This window comes from Mya arenaria, chromosome 6 (assembly GCF_026914265.1).
Source record: "Mya arenaria isolate MELC-2E11 chromosome 6, ASM2691426v1".
NCBI classification, from domain to species: Eukaryota; Metazoa; Mollusca; class Bivalvia; order Myida; family Myidae; genus Mya; species Mya arenaria.
In genome coordinates, this window is record NC_069127.1 from 24,553,665 (window position 1) to 24,566,942 (window position 13,278).

Here is a 13,278-nt window from a genome sequence, read left to right on the forward strand (position 1 = left end):
TTTGTCTAGCCCTTTGACCATTTGTATGACACCTTAATCTGAAAATAGTGTACATCGGTTCCGTAGTGTAGTGGTTATCACGCTCGCTTCACACGCGAGAGGTCCTGGGTTTGAGCCCCAGCGGAACCAATATTTATTTTGCTTTAATATATAACACAAACTTGAAATGTATGGTCTGAAATAACATTGAATTTAAAACATCATAAAAATGTAATGCATACAAGAATTCTATGCACTGTTTTGCACATGATTGTAATCTTCCATGCATTATATTGAAATCCAATTCATTTAAAAGCTAGTACTAAATGAAATGACTCATGGGGTTCCGTAGTGTAGTGGTTATCACGTCTGCTTAACACGCAGAAGGTCCTGGGTTCGAGCCCCAGCGGAACCAGATTTTTTCTGTTGTTTTGTAATAAAATATAATTCTGACGTGTACCTATCTCCGGGTTGATGATAAGGATGTGTGTGGCGGCGTTGATGATGATGGTAGTGATAGATAAAGATGTTTATTTTTGATGAAATGTTACTTTATTATGTTGACTTTTTTATATTGGAGGGTGTTTACTTTGTTGTTCGTATATAATAGAACGGTAACCAGTAGCACCGTGCAATAAACAGCGTGCGGATCAATATCAACGTCAATCACTTATACGCACGCTACTTATGGTTCCCTTTTTTCACGGTGAACTTGACCATGATATCAACTGCGCTTGTGATTGAAATTATACATAACTCTCACTCTGCGCTCGTGTTTAATTTCGTTAACTCGAGTAGTGAATGCAGTCACTATAACATTTATCAAGGGGGGTTTGGGAGTACTCCTCCAATTTTAATAATTTTTAGTCCGAAATGGCTCATTTTGGGCGAACTTCATAACTTTTTTCTCCTATTTTAAAATAAAAAAGTAAACTTGGATGATTTAAGGGAGGGGTGGGAGCGCCGGATGCGCACCCCTCCCCTCCAACATTCCCAGAAGCCGCTAGTGAAGACAGTGCGTAATATCTCCTATGAGTCTTGCTGAAATGCCCCCTGATAGATATATTTGATAAATAGTCTTTGGAGATGGCAAGAACAGTTTAATATGAAAATTGGGAGGAGTTGGGGATTTTGTCTTTAGCCTGTATGAAAATGTGTACATATTTTCTTTCTTGTCACATCGGTTCCGTAGTGTAGTGGTTATCACGCTCGCTTCACACGCGAGAGGTCCTGGGTTCGAGCCCCAGCGGAACCAGTGTAATTTTTACCTTTTTATAACAAAAAAATAAATATATGACCCCAGAAAAACTTTCGGTTTAAAATACAATAAAAAGGGTAGAGCAAAATCTATTTACAGTTTTGCATCTCATTACAGTGTTATACTTGGCTAAATGTTAATTTCATATCTAATAAGTATTTATTTCTTACATAACACAACATGTGGGTTCCGTCGAGTAGTGGTTATCACGTCTGCTTTACACGCAGAAGGTCCTGGGTTCGAGCCCCAGCAGAACCATCGTTTTACTATAGCTTATCTATTTGGTTAAAAATAAAGTTCTATAGATTACTTATCTGTCTTGCGGCGATGTTACCGATGGGTGTGGTTGCTGTGGTGACGATGGTATTGATATATACGGATATTGAAATTTATTTAGGTCACACCAAATAAATATTCTGTTCGACGGATTCTAAAGAACAAAAATTGGGGCGAGCGAGCGAAAAAAATAACAACACAAAAACTGTTTTTCCATTTCAAAGATATACAGTAACGAAGAGGCGATAGGTGATTTTGATAAAAGTGCATTCCGAGACGAGCGAGAAGTTGTTTATATAATTAACCTTCACATATTTGATGCAAACACATTTTACTCTGATGTATGCAGGTTTCGTTAGCATATTACAATTATTTATACAGGAACATCACGAGATCAAATCACCATAGAAGTAGTTTTACATGAACAGTGCGCTTAGAATTGAAGAAACACATCACTAATTGTTCTGTGTTGTCGTATACAAAATTATATGTCACAATGCCATCTATAACTGTTTTTCACAGGGACAAGTTGGCATTAGGAAATTATAGATGTTTGTATAGCAGCTGACTATGCGGAAGACCCAGGCCACGAGGACATGTAATATGATCATTGTTACGATAGCGAATAAACTACATGTACTTTTCTTACATGTTATTTGTAAATAAAGTCTTCGAAAGCTAATGTTGATTACACAGCATATAAGTGTCAGTTCTTCCTGTTCTTCTTGTTCTTGTTCTTGTTCTGAAGTTTGCGTTTCTTGTTGTTCTGTTCATTTGGTATTTCCTCGAAAGGTCGTTTGAAATGGTTTCATCAGAATAACTTTTTGCTTTTGTGGTGTTGAGTTGTTGACCATGGACAATGTAATTCTTTTTATTTTATTTTTGTCCTTGTGATGTGAAGGACCTTGCACTTGGACGGATTGAAGTTCATGTGCCAGTCTTTTCCCCACTGTTATAAATCATCTTAGTCCTCTTGAAGCAGCTCAGTGTATATTTCACCTCTTATATATCTGTAGAGGAGACAACCATCCGCAAAGAGGCGCAATTGCGAATTGACACACTCTTGCAGGTCGTTTTTATACACCAGAAAAAGCAAAGGGCCAATGACTGAACCCTAAGGGACTCCTGATGTTACTGGCGATGAGGGGGAAATCTGACAATCTAGGTGTACTTGTTGGGTTCTGCCGGAAAGGAAGCTTTGTATTCAACTTAGCACTGTGCTTTTGACCCCGTAGTGGTTCAGTTTCAGGAGTAGGCGTTTATGGGGAACTTTGTGGACGCCTTGCTAAAGTCGAGCAGAATGGCGTCTTCTTAGTCAAGTCCTGAAATGTCAAGATAGCTGGATTCACAAGATCTTTGCTTTCTGAAGCCATTCTGCATAACGGAGAGTATGCTGCGATTCTATGTGAGTTATGATCTGACTGTGAAGAATGTGCTCCATAAGCTTGCAACAAACTGAAGTAAGAGATATGAGCCTATAATTAGAGGCTTGACTTCTATCTATCACATTTCTTAAAAAGTGGCGTCACGCTGGCTTTTCTCCAATCTTCTGGAATTTTGCCCTGACTGAGAGAAGCTTGAAAGATAAGTGTCAGTGCAGGCTCTATCTCGTTTGCGACCTCTTTCAGGAATCGAGTTGGGATGCCATCAGTGCCACAGGCTTCATGAGGGTCAAGAGACACTAGGAGTTTGTTGACACCCTCTTTTGTGATGCTGAATCGGTGCATGTCTGGATGAGGGTTCCCACCAACAGTCGGAGGCTTGTGTTGTCCTCAGCTGTAAAGGCGCTACTAATTTGGTTATTTAGGAGCGCTACTTTCACTTTGGGCTTATTTAGGACAATGTCGTCATTTTTCAGCGGTGTCACACCAGATTTCGCAACGCTTCCCTGTGTTGAAGGTGTTCAACTTCTTAGGGTTGTTGTCTTAGAACTGTGACCATGTCCGTGACAAAGCTGTTATAAGCCCGCCTGAACTCGAACTGAGTGCCTTTCTGTAGCTGGTGGTAGTTCTGAAGTTCCTCTTGGCCATCTGTTGACTTGGCTCGTCGAAATGCTCTTTTTTCTTGGCAGAAAGTCGTTTAATAGTAGAGTACCAAAGATCAACTGTCAATCACTGGGCAGATTTTCTGGACAGCCAGTCTTATTATTGTTTCCAAATTTGAACCATGGTCAAATCCTCATGTACTTTCTTCACTTCAAATTTTCAAATACAATATTTTTACTGCCATGACTGGTCAATTTTGCCCATCTAATTTCTTGTCTCGTTAATGTCCCAAGAAGAAGATAATATTATAAAACTGCTTAGCACAATCACACGTTCTGCTTTCAGAGTGCCTAGTATTCCTTTCTCTATGTTTGCCTCATAAAATAAAATGGATAATCTCCTGTTAATCATGATAAGTCGAACTGCAAAATTATGTCCGAAAACTTAATATGTCCGAAATGAATGAGAGTAATTTACCACGATATTAACTGCTTTAACACAGGGTCTAAATCATCCTGGTTTCAGGTTAAGTTTCAGGAGAGTATGTAACGCCTGCATGTCTTAAACACACATTTTAGACAGTTTAACAAATACGTTATACCCAAGAAAATGTGTTTGTATTCGATATTGTTGATATTCTCCATTCGGAACTCCTCGGCCATTTTCCATCGAAAACAATTGCGCGGTAGGAGTTCCGACACTATTACATGTTGTCAAGGACAGCGCTCAATATACTAAGTAACGTGCGTATTATAAGTTACGGGGTTAGTAGGTGACCCAATTTGGGATATACGGGGCAATTGAACCCGAATATGGTTTCCTGCGCACAGCGTTTATATCACGTTGACAACCTGTTTACATGTTTAAATGTTTCATTTATTCATCGGAATATTAATCGGAATCGGAAGATAGACGCCATTTTGGTATGATTTAAATTTGGTGACCCAATATAGAAAAATATGGTGTCACCGCATGACCAGTCCAGGACCAATGGCGTTGCGTCATTTATTTTGGAGGCGCCAGTGATATATTGAAATACGGTCGTAATTTATCCGTATACGCTACTATTATTGCACGGTAAAAGGTCTTCCGACTGGTTCACTGTGTGGGAAGGTACACCGGACATAGCTCAAAAAGTGATAAGTAAACAGACAATTATGCAGTTGTTTTAATTTAGTAGAGGTAAGATCTTGCTGTGTTAATGCATATCTACCGTATCCACAAATGAAGCAAGTATTTGAACTAAAAGCTGAATGCTAAATTTGGTCTATGGTATACATTAAAATGGTTACGATTTAGCAGACCTCGTAAAATGTTTCTTCAAATCTGAGATGATCACCTCAAAACTTACTGAATTTCGAGTATTGTTATTTAAGGAAATATTTATATCGAATAAATAAAAAATCTGAATCGAAGGATTTCACAAGAATAAGCTCAACTATTTTTATTGTAAGAAATGGCAATGTAACTTTTAAACTGTTAAAGATATGCCCTTAGAAATGTTCACAGCACTGTACTGGGGATAGCCTTATTATATACTGGGGATAGTTTTAAAGTTGAGAAATGTGTGTCCTGGTGATAACATGTAAAATGAGACAAAAATTGATAGTAACACTGTTAATATACATTATACATGTATATGTCTATTTCGAACTTTCAAATAATCAGCAAAAAGTGAGAGTACAATTTGATAAGAAATTATTGAGCAACTTTAGTTAACATGAGTTTGATCCATGCTCTCCTAAATGAACGTATATATGCAAGCTGCGTAAATATCAGGGTTGGTCACAATACATTCTTTCTCACTGAAGTGAACGAGCAGAGACCATTTTCTGTTCTAAGTAATACCAACATCGACCCAAGCTTAGAAAAAAGCTTTACGTGTTCCAAATTTGATCACAATATCTCATTCCCTACTGGTGACCTTCTGTTTGCAAAACCGTACCTACTTGATTTACAAAGCAATATTATATATATGAATAGCAAACACCACATACATTCTAAGGCCATATGTTTTGTGTTACTCAATAAATCAGATTACCGACGTATTTCAAATATTTAGATATTGATGCTTGTGAAAAACACATCATGGTTGACTAATATGTATGAATGAAACAGTTTTAAGTGCATACAGATACAAAGAACAACAACATGTTTTTGCTCTCATCCCTCGATATGGACAACCTCGAACAATTTCCCTCGAGCTCGCGTATAGATAATAGCCGTAATCATTATCACAGTCTCGTATTTCTTAATACATCGTTACTATCCTCAGTCCACTTAAAAGCTATCCTCTGTGCAGTTATTTATTTGCTTCATCTATCCCCAGTACACTGCCAGGGTATCAAAAGGTATGGATATCTCAGTAACAGCAAAAGATATCATATTTATATTTTACACATTACTAGATTATGTAATTACAATGAAATCGCTCGATTCAGTTTTTATTCTTATTTTCAATTTGTTGATTTATGTTTGAAATCGTACCACATAAATGAACATTTGTGAGCGATCATTCAACTTTCGGCGAGAATTGTGCTATTATACAAAAGAGGAGACACATTTCCATCATAGTCGTATATTGCACAGTATCAAGTAATTCAAAACTCTTCGATTTTGTTAAATATATCACCATAAAATACAAAAAAATGATAGAAAACTGTTCATGTGTCAAAATCAAACGCTTATCGATTGATCATTTTTTAGCTATATCCGGTGTCCGTTCCCACACACTGTGGTTTCCGTTCTCATATAAGAATTATTGAACGAACGAAAACAATTATGGTACAACGTGCAATTTTAAACTATTGGGTACCGCTTCATCACGAATCCTAGAAGCATTTGTACTGAGAAGGATTTTAAACAGTGCCTTGTCGCTGCTGAATGGTCCCTAGATATATATGATCGATAGTCTCCGCAGATGTCAAGAAAAGTTTAATAACAAAATTGTAAATAGGGGGATTTTGTCTAGCCCTTTGACCATTTGTATGACACCTTAATCTGAAAATAGTGTACATCGGTTCCGTAGTGTAGTGGTTATCACGTCTGCTTAACACGCAGAAGGTCCTGGGTTCGAGCCCCAGCGGAACCAGATTTTTTCTGTTGTTTTGTAATAAAATATAATTCTGACGTGTACCTATCTTTCTCCCGGTTGATGATAAGGATGTGTGTGGCGGCGTTGATGATGATGGTAGTGATAGATAAAGATGTTTATTTTTTATGAAATGTTACTTTATTATGTTGACTTTTTTATATTGGAGGGTGTTTACTTTGTTGTTCGTATATAATAGAACGGTAACCAGTAGCACCGTGCAATAAACAGCGTGCGGATCAATATCAACGTCAATTACTTATACGCACGCTACTTATGGTTCCCTTTTTTCACGGTGAACTTGACCATGATATGATTCACGACAGTTAATACATCAACTGCGCTTGTGATTGAAATTATACATAACTCTCACTCTGCGCTCGTGTTTAATTTCGTTAACTCGAGTAGTGAATGCAGTCACTATAACATTTATCAAGGGGGGTTTGGGAGTACTCCTCCAATTTTAATAATTTTTAGTCCGAAATGGCTCATTTTGGGCGAACTTCATAACGTTTTTCTCCTATTTTAAATAAAAAGTAAACTTGGATGATTTAAGGGAGGGGTGGGAGCGCCGGATGCGCACCCCTCCCCTCCAACATTCCCAGAAGCCGCTAGTGAAGACAGTGCGTAATATCTCCTATGAGTCTTGCTGAAATGCCCCCTGATAGATATATTTGATAAATAGTCTTTGGAGATGGCAAGAACAGTTTAATATGAAAATTGGGAGGAGTTGGGGATTATGTCTTTAGCCTGTATGAAAATGTGTACATATTTTCTTTCTTGTCACATCGGTTCCGTAGTGTAGTGGTTATCATGCTCGCTTCACACGCGAGAGGTCCTGGGTTCGAGCCCCAGCGGAAACAGTGTAATTGTTACCTTTTTATAACAAAACAATAAATATATGACCCCAGAAAAACTTTCGTTTTAAAATACAATAAAAAGGGAAGAGCAAAATCTATGTACAGTTTTGCATCTCATTACAGTGTTATACTAGGCTAAATGTTAATTTCATATCTAATAAGTATTTACTTCTTACATAACACAACATGTAGGGTTCCGTCGAGTAGTTGTTATCACGTCTGCTTTACACGCAGAAGGTCCTGGGTTCGAGCCCCAGCGGAACCATCGTTTTACTATAGCTTTATATTTGGTTAAAAATAAAGTTCTATAGATTACTTATCTGTCTTGCGGCGATGTTACCGATGGGTGTGGTTGCTGTGGTGACGATGGTATTGATATATACGGATATTGAAATTTATTTAGGTCACACCAAATAAATATTCTGTTCGACGGATTCTAAAGAACAAAAATTGGGGCGAGCGAGCGAAAAAAATAACAACACAAAAACTGTTTTTCCATTTCAAAGATATACAGTAACGAAGAGGCGATAGGTGATTTTGATAAAAGTGCATTCCGAGACGAGCGAGAAGTTGTTTATATAATTAACCTTCACATATTTGATGCAAACACATTTTACTCTGATGTATGCAGGTTTCGTTAGCATATTACAATTATTTATACAGGAACATCACGAGATCAAATCACCACAGAAGTAGTTTTACATGGACAGTGCGCTTAGAATTGAAGAAACACATCACTAATTGTTCTGTGTTGTTGTATACAAAATTATATGTCACAATACCATCTATAACTGTTTTACACAGGGACAAGTTGGCATTAGGAAATTATAGATGTTTGTATAGCAGCTGACTATGCGGAAGACCCAGGCCACGAGGACATGTAATATGATCATTGTTACGATAGCGAATAAACTACATGTACTTTTCTTACATGTTATTTGTAAATAAAGTCGTCGAAAGCTAATGTTGATTACACAGCATATAAGTGTCAGTTCTTCCTGTTCTTCTTGTTCTTGTTCTTGTTCTGGAGTTTGCGTTTCTTGTTGTTCTGTTCATATGGTATTTCCTCGAAAGGTCGTTTGAAATGGTTTCATCAGAATAACTTTTTGCTTTTGTGGTGTTGAGTTGTTGACCATGGACAATGTAATTCTTTTTATTTTATTTTTGTCCTTGTGATGTGAAGGACCTTGCACTTGGACGGATTGAAGTTCATGTGCCAGTCTTTTTCCCACTGTTGTAAAGCATCTTAGTCCTCTTGAAGCAGCTCAGTGTATATTTCACCTCTTATATATCTGTAGAGGAGACAACCATCCGCAAAGAGGCGCAATTGCAAATTGACACACTCTTGCAGGTCGTTTTTATACACCAGGAAAAGCAAAGGGCCAATGACTGAACCCTTAGGGACTCCTGATGTTACTGGCGATGAGGGGGAAAATCTGACAATCTAGTAGTACTTGTTGGGTTCTGCCGGAAAGGAAGCTTTGTATTCAACTTAGCACTGTGCCTTTGACCCCGTAGTGGTTCAGTTTCAGGAGTAGGCGTTTATGGGGAACTTTGTCGAACGCCTTGCTTAAGTCGAGCAGAATGGCGTCTTCTTAATCAAGTCCTGAAATGTCAAGATAGCTGGATTCACAAGATCTTTGCTTTCTGAAGCCATTCTGCATATCGTAGAGTATGCTGCGATTCTATGTGAGTTATGATCTGACTGTGAAGAATGTGCTCCATAAGCTTGCAACAAACTGAAGTAAGAGATATGAGCCTATAATTAGAGGCTTGACTTCTATCTATCACATTTCTTAAAAAGTGGCGTCACGTTGGCTTAACTCCAATCTTCTGGAATTTTGCCCTGACTGAGAGAAGCTTGAAAGATAAGTGTCAGTGCAGGCTCTATCTCGTTTGCGACCTCTTTTAGGAATCGAGTTGGGATGCCATCAGTGCCACAGGTTTCATGAGGGTCAAGAGACACTAGGAGTTTGTTGACACCCTCTTTTGTGATGCTGAATCGTTGCATGTCTGGATGAGGGTTCCCACCAACAGTCGGAGGCTTGTGTTGTCCTCAGCTGTAAAGGCGCTGCTAAATTGGTTACTAGTATTTAGGAGCGCTACTTTCACTTTGGGCTTATCTAGGACAATGTCGTCATTTTTCAGCGGTGTCACACCAGATTTCGCAACGCTTCCCTGTGTTGAAGGTGTTCAACTTCTTAGGGTTGTTGTCTTAGAACTGTGACCATGTCCGTGACAAAGCCCGCCTGAACTCGAACTGAGTGTCTTTCTGTAGCTGGTGGTAGTTCTGAAGTTCCTCTTGGCCATCTGTTGACTTGGCTCGTCGAAATGCTCTTTTTTCTTGGCAGAAAGTCGTTTTTTAGTAGAGTACCAAAGATCAACTGTCAATCACTGGGCAGATTTTCTGGACAGCCAGTCTTATTATTGTTTCCAAATTTGAACCATGATTAAATCCTCATGTACTTTCTTCACTTCAAATTCTCAAATACAATATTTTTACTACCATGACTATCAATTTTGCCCATATAATTTCTTGTCTCGTTGATGTCCCAAGAAGAAGATAATATTATAAAACTGCTTAGCACAATCACACGTTCTGCTTTCAGAGTGCCTAGTATTCCTTTCTCTATGTTTGCCTCATAAAATAAAATGGATAATCTCCCGTTAATCATGATAAGTCGAACTGCAAAATTATGTCCGAAAACTTAATATGTCCGAAATGAATGAGAGTAATTGACCACGATATTAACTGCTTTAACACAGGGTCTAAATCATCCTGTTTTCGGGTTAAGTTTCAGGAGAATATGTAACGCCTGCATGTATTAAACACACATTTTAGACAGTTTAACAAATACGTTATACCCAAGAAAATGTGTTTGCATTCGATATTGTTGATATTCTCCATTCGGAACTCCTCGGCCATTTTCCATCGAAAACAATTGCGCGGTAGGAGTTCCGACACTATTACATGTTGTCAAGGACAGCGCTCAATATACTAAGTAACGTGCGTATTATAAGTTACGGGGTTAGTAGGTGACCCAATTTGGGATATACGGGGCAACCCGAATATGGTTTCCTGCCCACAACGTTTATATCACGTCGACAACCTGTTTACATGTTTAAATAAATGTTTCATTTATTCATCAGAATATTAATCGGAATCGGAAGATAGACGCCATTTTGGTATGATTTAAATTTGGTGACCCAATATAGAAAAATATGATGTCACCGCATGACCAGTCCAGGACCAATGGCGTTGCATCATTTATTTTGGAGGAGGCGCCAGTGATATATTGAAATACGGTCGTAATTTATCCGTATACGCTACTATTATTGCACGGCAAAAGGTCTTCCGACTGGTTCACTGTGTGGGAAGGTACACCGGATATAGCTCAAAAAGTGATAAGTAAACAGACAATTATGCAGTTGTTTTAATTTAGTAGAGGTAAGATCTTGCTGTGTTAACGCATATCTGCCGTATCCACAAATGAAGCAAGTATTTGAACTAAAAGCTGAATGCTAAATTTGGCCTATAGTATACTTTAAAGTGCTTACGATTTAGCAGACCTCGTTAAATGTTTCTTCAAATCTGAGATGATCACCTCAAAACTTACTGAATTTCGACAAGTATTGTTATTTTAGGAAATAATTATATCGAATAAATAAAAAATCGAAGGATTTCACAAGAATAAGCTCAACTATTTTTATTGTAAGAAATGGCAATGTAACTTTTAAACTGTTAAAGATATGCCCTTAGAAATGTTCACAGCACTGTACTGGGGATAGCCGTATTATGTACTGGGGATAGTTTTAAAGTTGAGAAATGTGTGTCCTGGTGATAACATGAAAAATGGGACAAAAATTGATAGTAACACTGTTAATATACATTATACATGTATATGTCTATTTCGAACTTTCAAATAATCAGCAAAAAGTGAGAGTACAATTTCATAAAAAATTATTGAGCAAACTTTAGTTAACATGAGTTTGATCCATGCTCTCCTAAATGAACGTATATATGCAAGCTGCGTAAATATCAGGGTTGGTCACAATACATTCTTTCTCACTGAAGTGAACGAGCAGAGGGTATTTTCTGTTCTAAGTAATACCAACATCGACCCAAGCTTAGAAAAAAGCTTTACGTGTTCCAAATTTGATCACAATATCTCATTCCCTACTGGTGACCTTCTGTTTACAAAACCGTACCTACTTGATTTACAAAGCAATATTATATATATGAATAACAAACACTACATACATTCTAAGGCCATATGTTTTGTGTTACTCAATAAATCAGATTACCGACGTATTTCAAATATTTAGATATTGATGCTTGTGAAAAACACATCATGGTTGACTAATATGTATGAATGAAACAGTTTAAGTGCATACAGATACAAAGAACAACAACATGTTTTTGCTCTCATCCCTCGATATGGACAACCTCGAACAATTTCCCTCGAGCTCGCGTATAGATAATAGCCGTAATCATTATCACAGTCTCGTTTTTTCTTAATACATCGTTACTATCCTCAGTCCACTTAAAAGCTATCCCCCGTGCAGTTATTTATTTGCTTCATCGATCCCCAGTACACTGTCAGGGCATCAAAAGGTATGGATATCTCCGTAACAGCAAAAGATATCATATTGATATTTTACACATTATTAGATAATGTAATTACAATGAAATCGCTCGATTCAGTTTTTATTCTTATTTTCAATTTGATTTATGTTTGAAATCGTACCACATAAATGAACATTTGTGAGCGATCATTCAACTTTCGGCGAGAATTGTGCTATTATTCTAAAAAGGAGACACATTTCCATCATAGTCGTATATTGCACAGTATCAAGTAATTCAAAACTCTTCGATTTTGTTAAATATATCACCATAAAATACAAAAAAATGATAGAAAACTGTCCATGTGTCAAAATCAAACGCTTATCGATTGATATTTTTTTAGCTATATCCGGTGTCCGTTCACACACAATGTGGTTTCCGTTCTCATATGAGAATTATTGAACGAACGAAAACAATTATGGTACAACGTGCAATTTTAAACTATTGGGTACCGCTTCATCACGAATCCTAGAAGCATTTGTACTGAGAAGGATTTTAAACAGTGTCTTGTCGTTGCTGAAATGGCCCCTAGATATATATGATCGATAGTCTCCGCAGATGTCAAGAAAAGTTTAATAACAAAATTGTAAATAGGGGGATTTTGTCTAGCCCTTTGACCATTTGTATGACACCTTAATCTGAAAATAGTGTACATCGGTTCCGTAGTGTAGTGGTTATCACGTTCGCTTCACACGCGAGAGGTCCTGGGTTCGAGCCCCAGCGGAACCATATATTTTTGGGTATAATTATAAGACGCACTTTAAATATATAGTTTGGAACAAGTTTAAAATACAATAAAACTGTAATGTAAAAGAACAATTCAATGCATTTTTTTTGTAACTAATTTTCTATTTTTTCTTTGCATAACATTGAAATCAAATCCAAATAAGATCTAGTACTCAATGTCTATACCTAATGGGTTCCGTAGTGTAGTGGTTATCACGTCTGTTTTACACGCAGAAGGTCCTGGGTTCAAGCCCCAGCGGAACCAATTCTTATTTATTTTATGTTTTGCTTATATAATAATTTGTTAAAAAATACAGTTCTGAAGTTCACTTATCGTTCGAACAATGATAAAATGTGTTCACGTGCAATTTCCAGGATTTTTTTATATAGATGATAAAGAAAATAAGTAGCTTTCGTATTTAAAATTTAAAAAAGACCAACAATTAAAATCTGATATGAGTTGAAATAGCCCTAAGCGA

General features: G+C 37.3%; 9 non-coding genes across 9 annotated transcripts; all 9 read left to right on the top strand.

Annotated features, from left to right (window-relative positions):
- The first annotated feature begins 56 nt into the window (after positions 1–56).
- Positions 57–129, top strand: Trnav-cac (transfer RNA valine (anticodon CAC)). Its single transcript has one exon. It is a non-coding gene; the product is annotated as a tRNA-Val (tRNA).
- A 192-nt stretch (positions 130–321) lies between these two features.
- On the top strand, positions 322–394 carry Trnav-aac (transfer RNA valine (anticodon AAC)). Its single transcript has one exon. It is a non-coding gene; the product is annotated as a tRNA-Val (tRNA).
- A 767-nt stretch (positions 395–1,161) lies between these two features.
- Positions 1,162–1,234, top strand: Trnav-cac (transfer RNA valine (anticodon CAC)). Its single transcript has one exon. It is a non-coding gene; the product is annotated as a tRNA-Val (tRNA).
- A 188-nt stretch (positions 1,235–1,422) lies between these two features.
- Trnav-uac (transfer RNA valine (anticodon UAC)) lies at positions 1,423–1,495 on the top strand. The gene has a single exon. It is a non-coding gene; the product is annotated as a tRNA-Val (tRNA).
- A 5,021-nt stretch (positions 1,496–6,516) lies between these two features.
- On the top strand, positions 6,517–6,589 carry Trnav-aac (transfer RNA valine (anticodon AAC)). The gene has a single exon. It is a non-coding gene; the product is annotated as a tRNA-Val (tRNA).
- Positions 6,590–7,379: 790 nt separating this feature from the next.
- Positions 7,380–7,452, top strand: Trnav-cac (transfer RNA valine (anticodon CAC)). Its single transcript has one exon. It is a non-coding gene; the product is annotated as a tRNA-Val (tRNA).
- A 189-nt stretch (positions 7,453–7,641) lies between these two features.
- On the top strand, positions 7,642–7,714 carry Trnav-uac (transfer RNA valine (anticodon UAC)). The gene has a single exon. It is a non-coding gene; the product is annotated as a tRNA-Val (tRNA).
- A 5,015-nt stretch (positions 7,715–12,729) lies between these two features.
- On the top strand, positions 12,730–12,802 carry Trnav-cac (transfer RNA valine (anticodon CAC)). Its single transcript has one exon. It is a non-coding gene; the product is annotated as a tRNA-Val (tRNA).
- Positions 12,803–12,991: 189 nt separating this feature from the next.
- On the top strand, positions 12,992–13,064 carry Trnav-uac (transfer RNA valine (anticodon UAC)). The gene has a single exon. It is a non-coding gene; the product is annotated as a tRNA-Val (tRNA).
- The last annotated feature ends 214 nt before the right edge of the window (positions 13,065–13,278 follow it).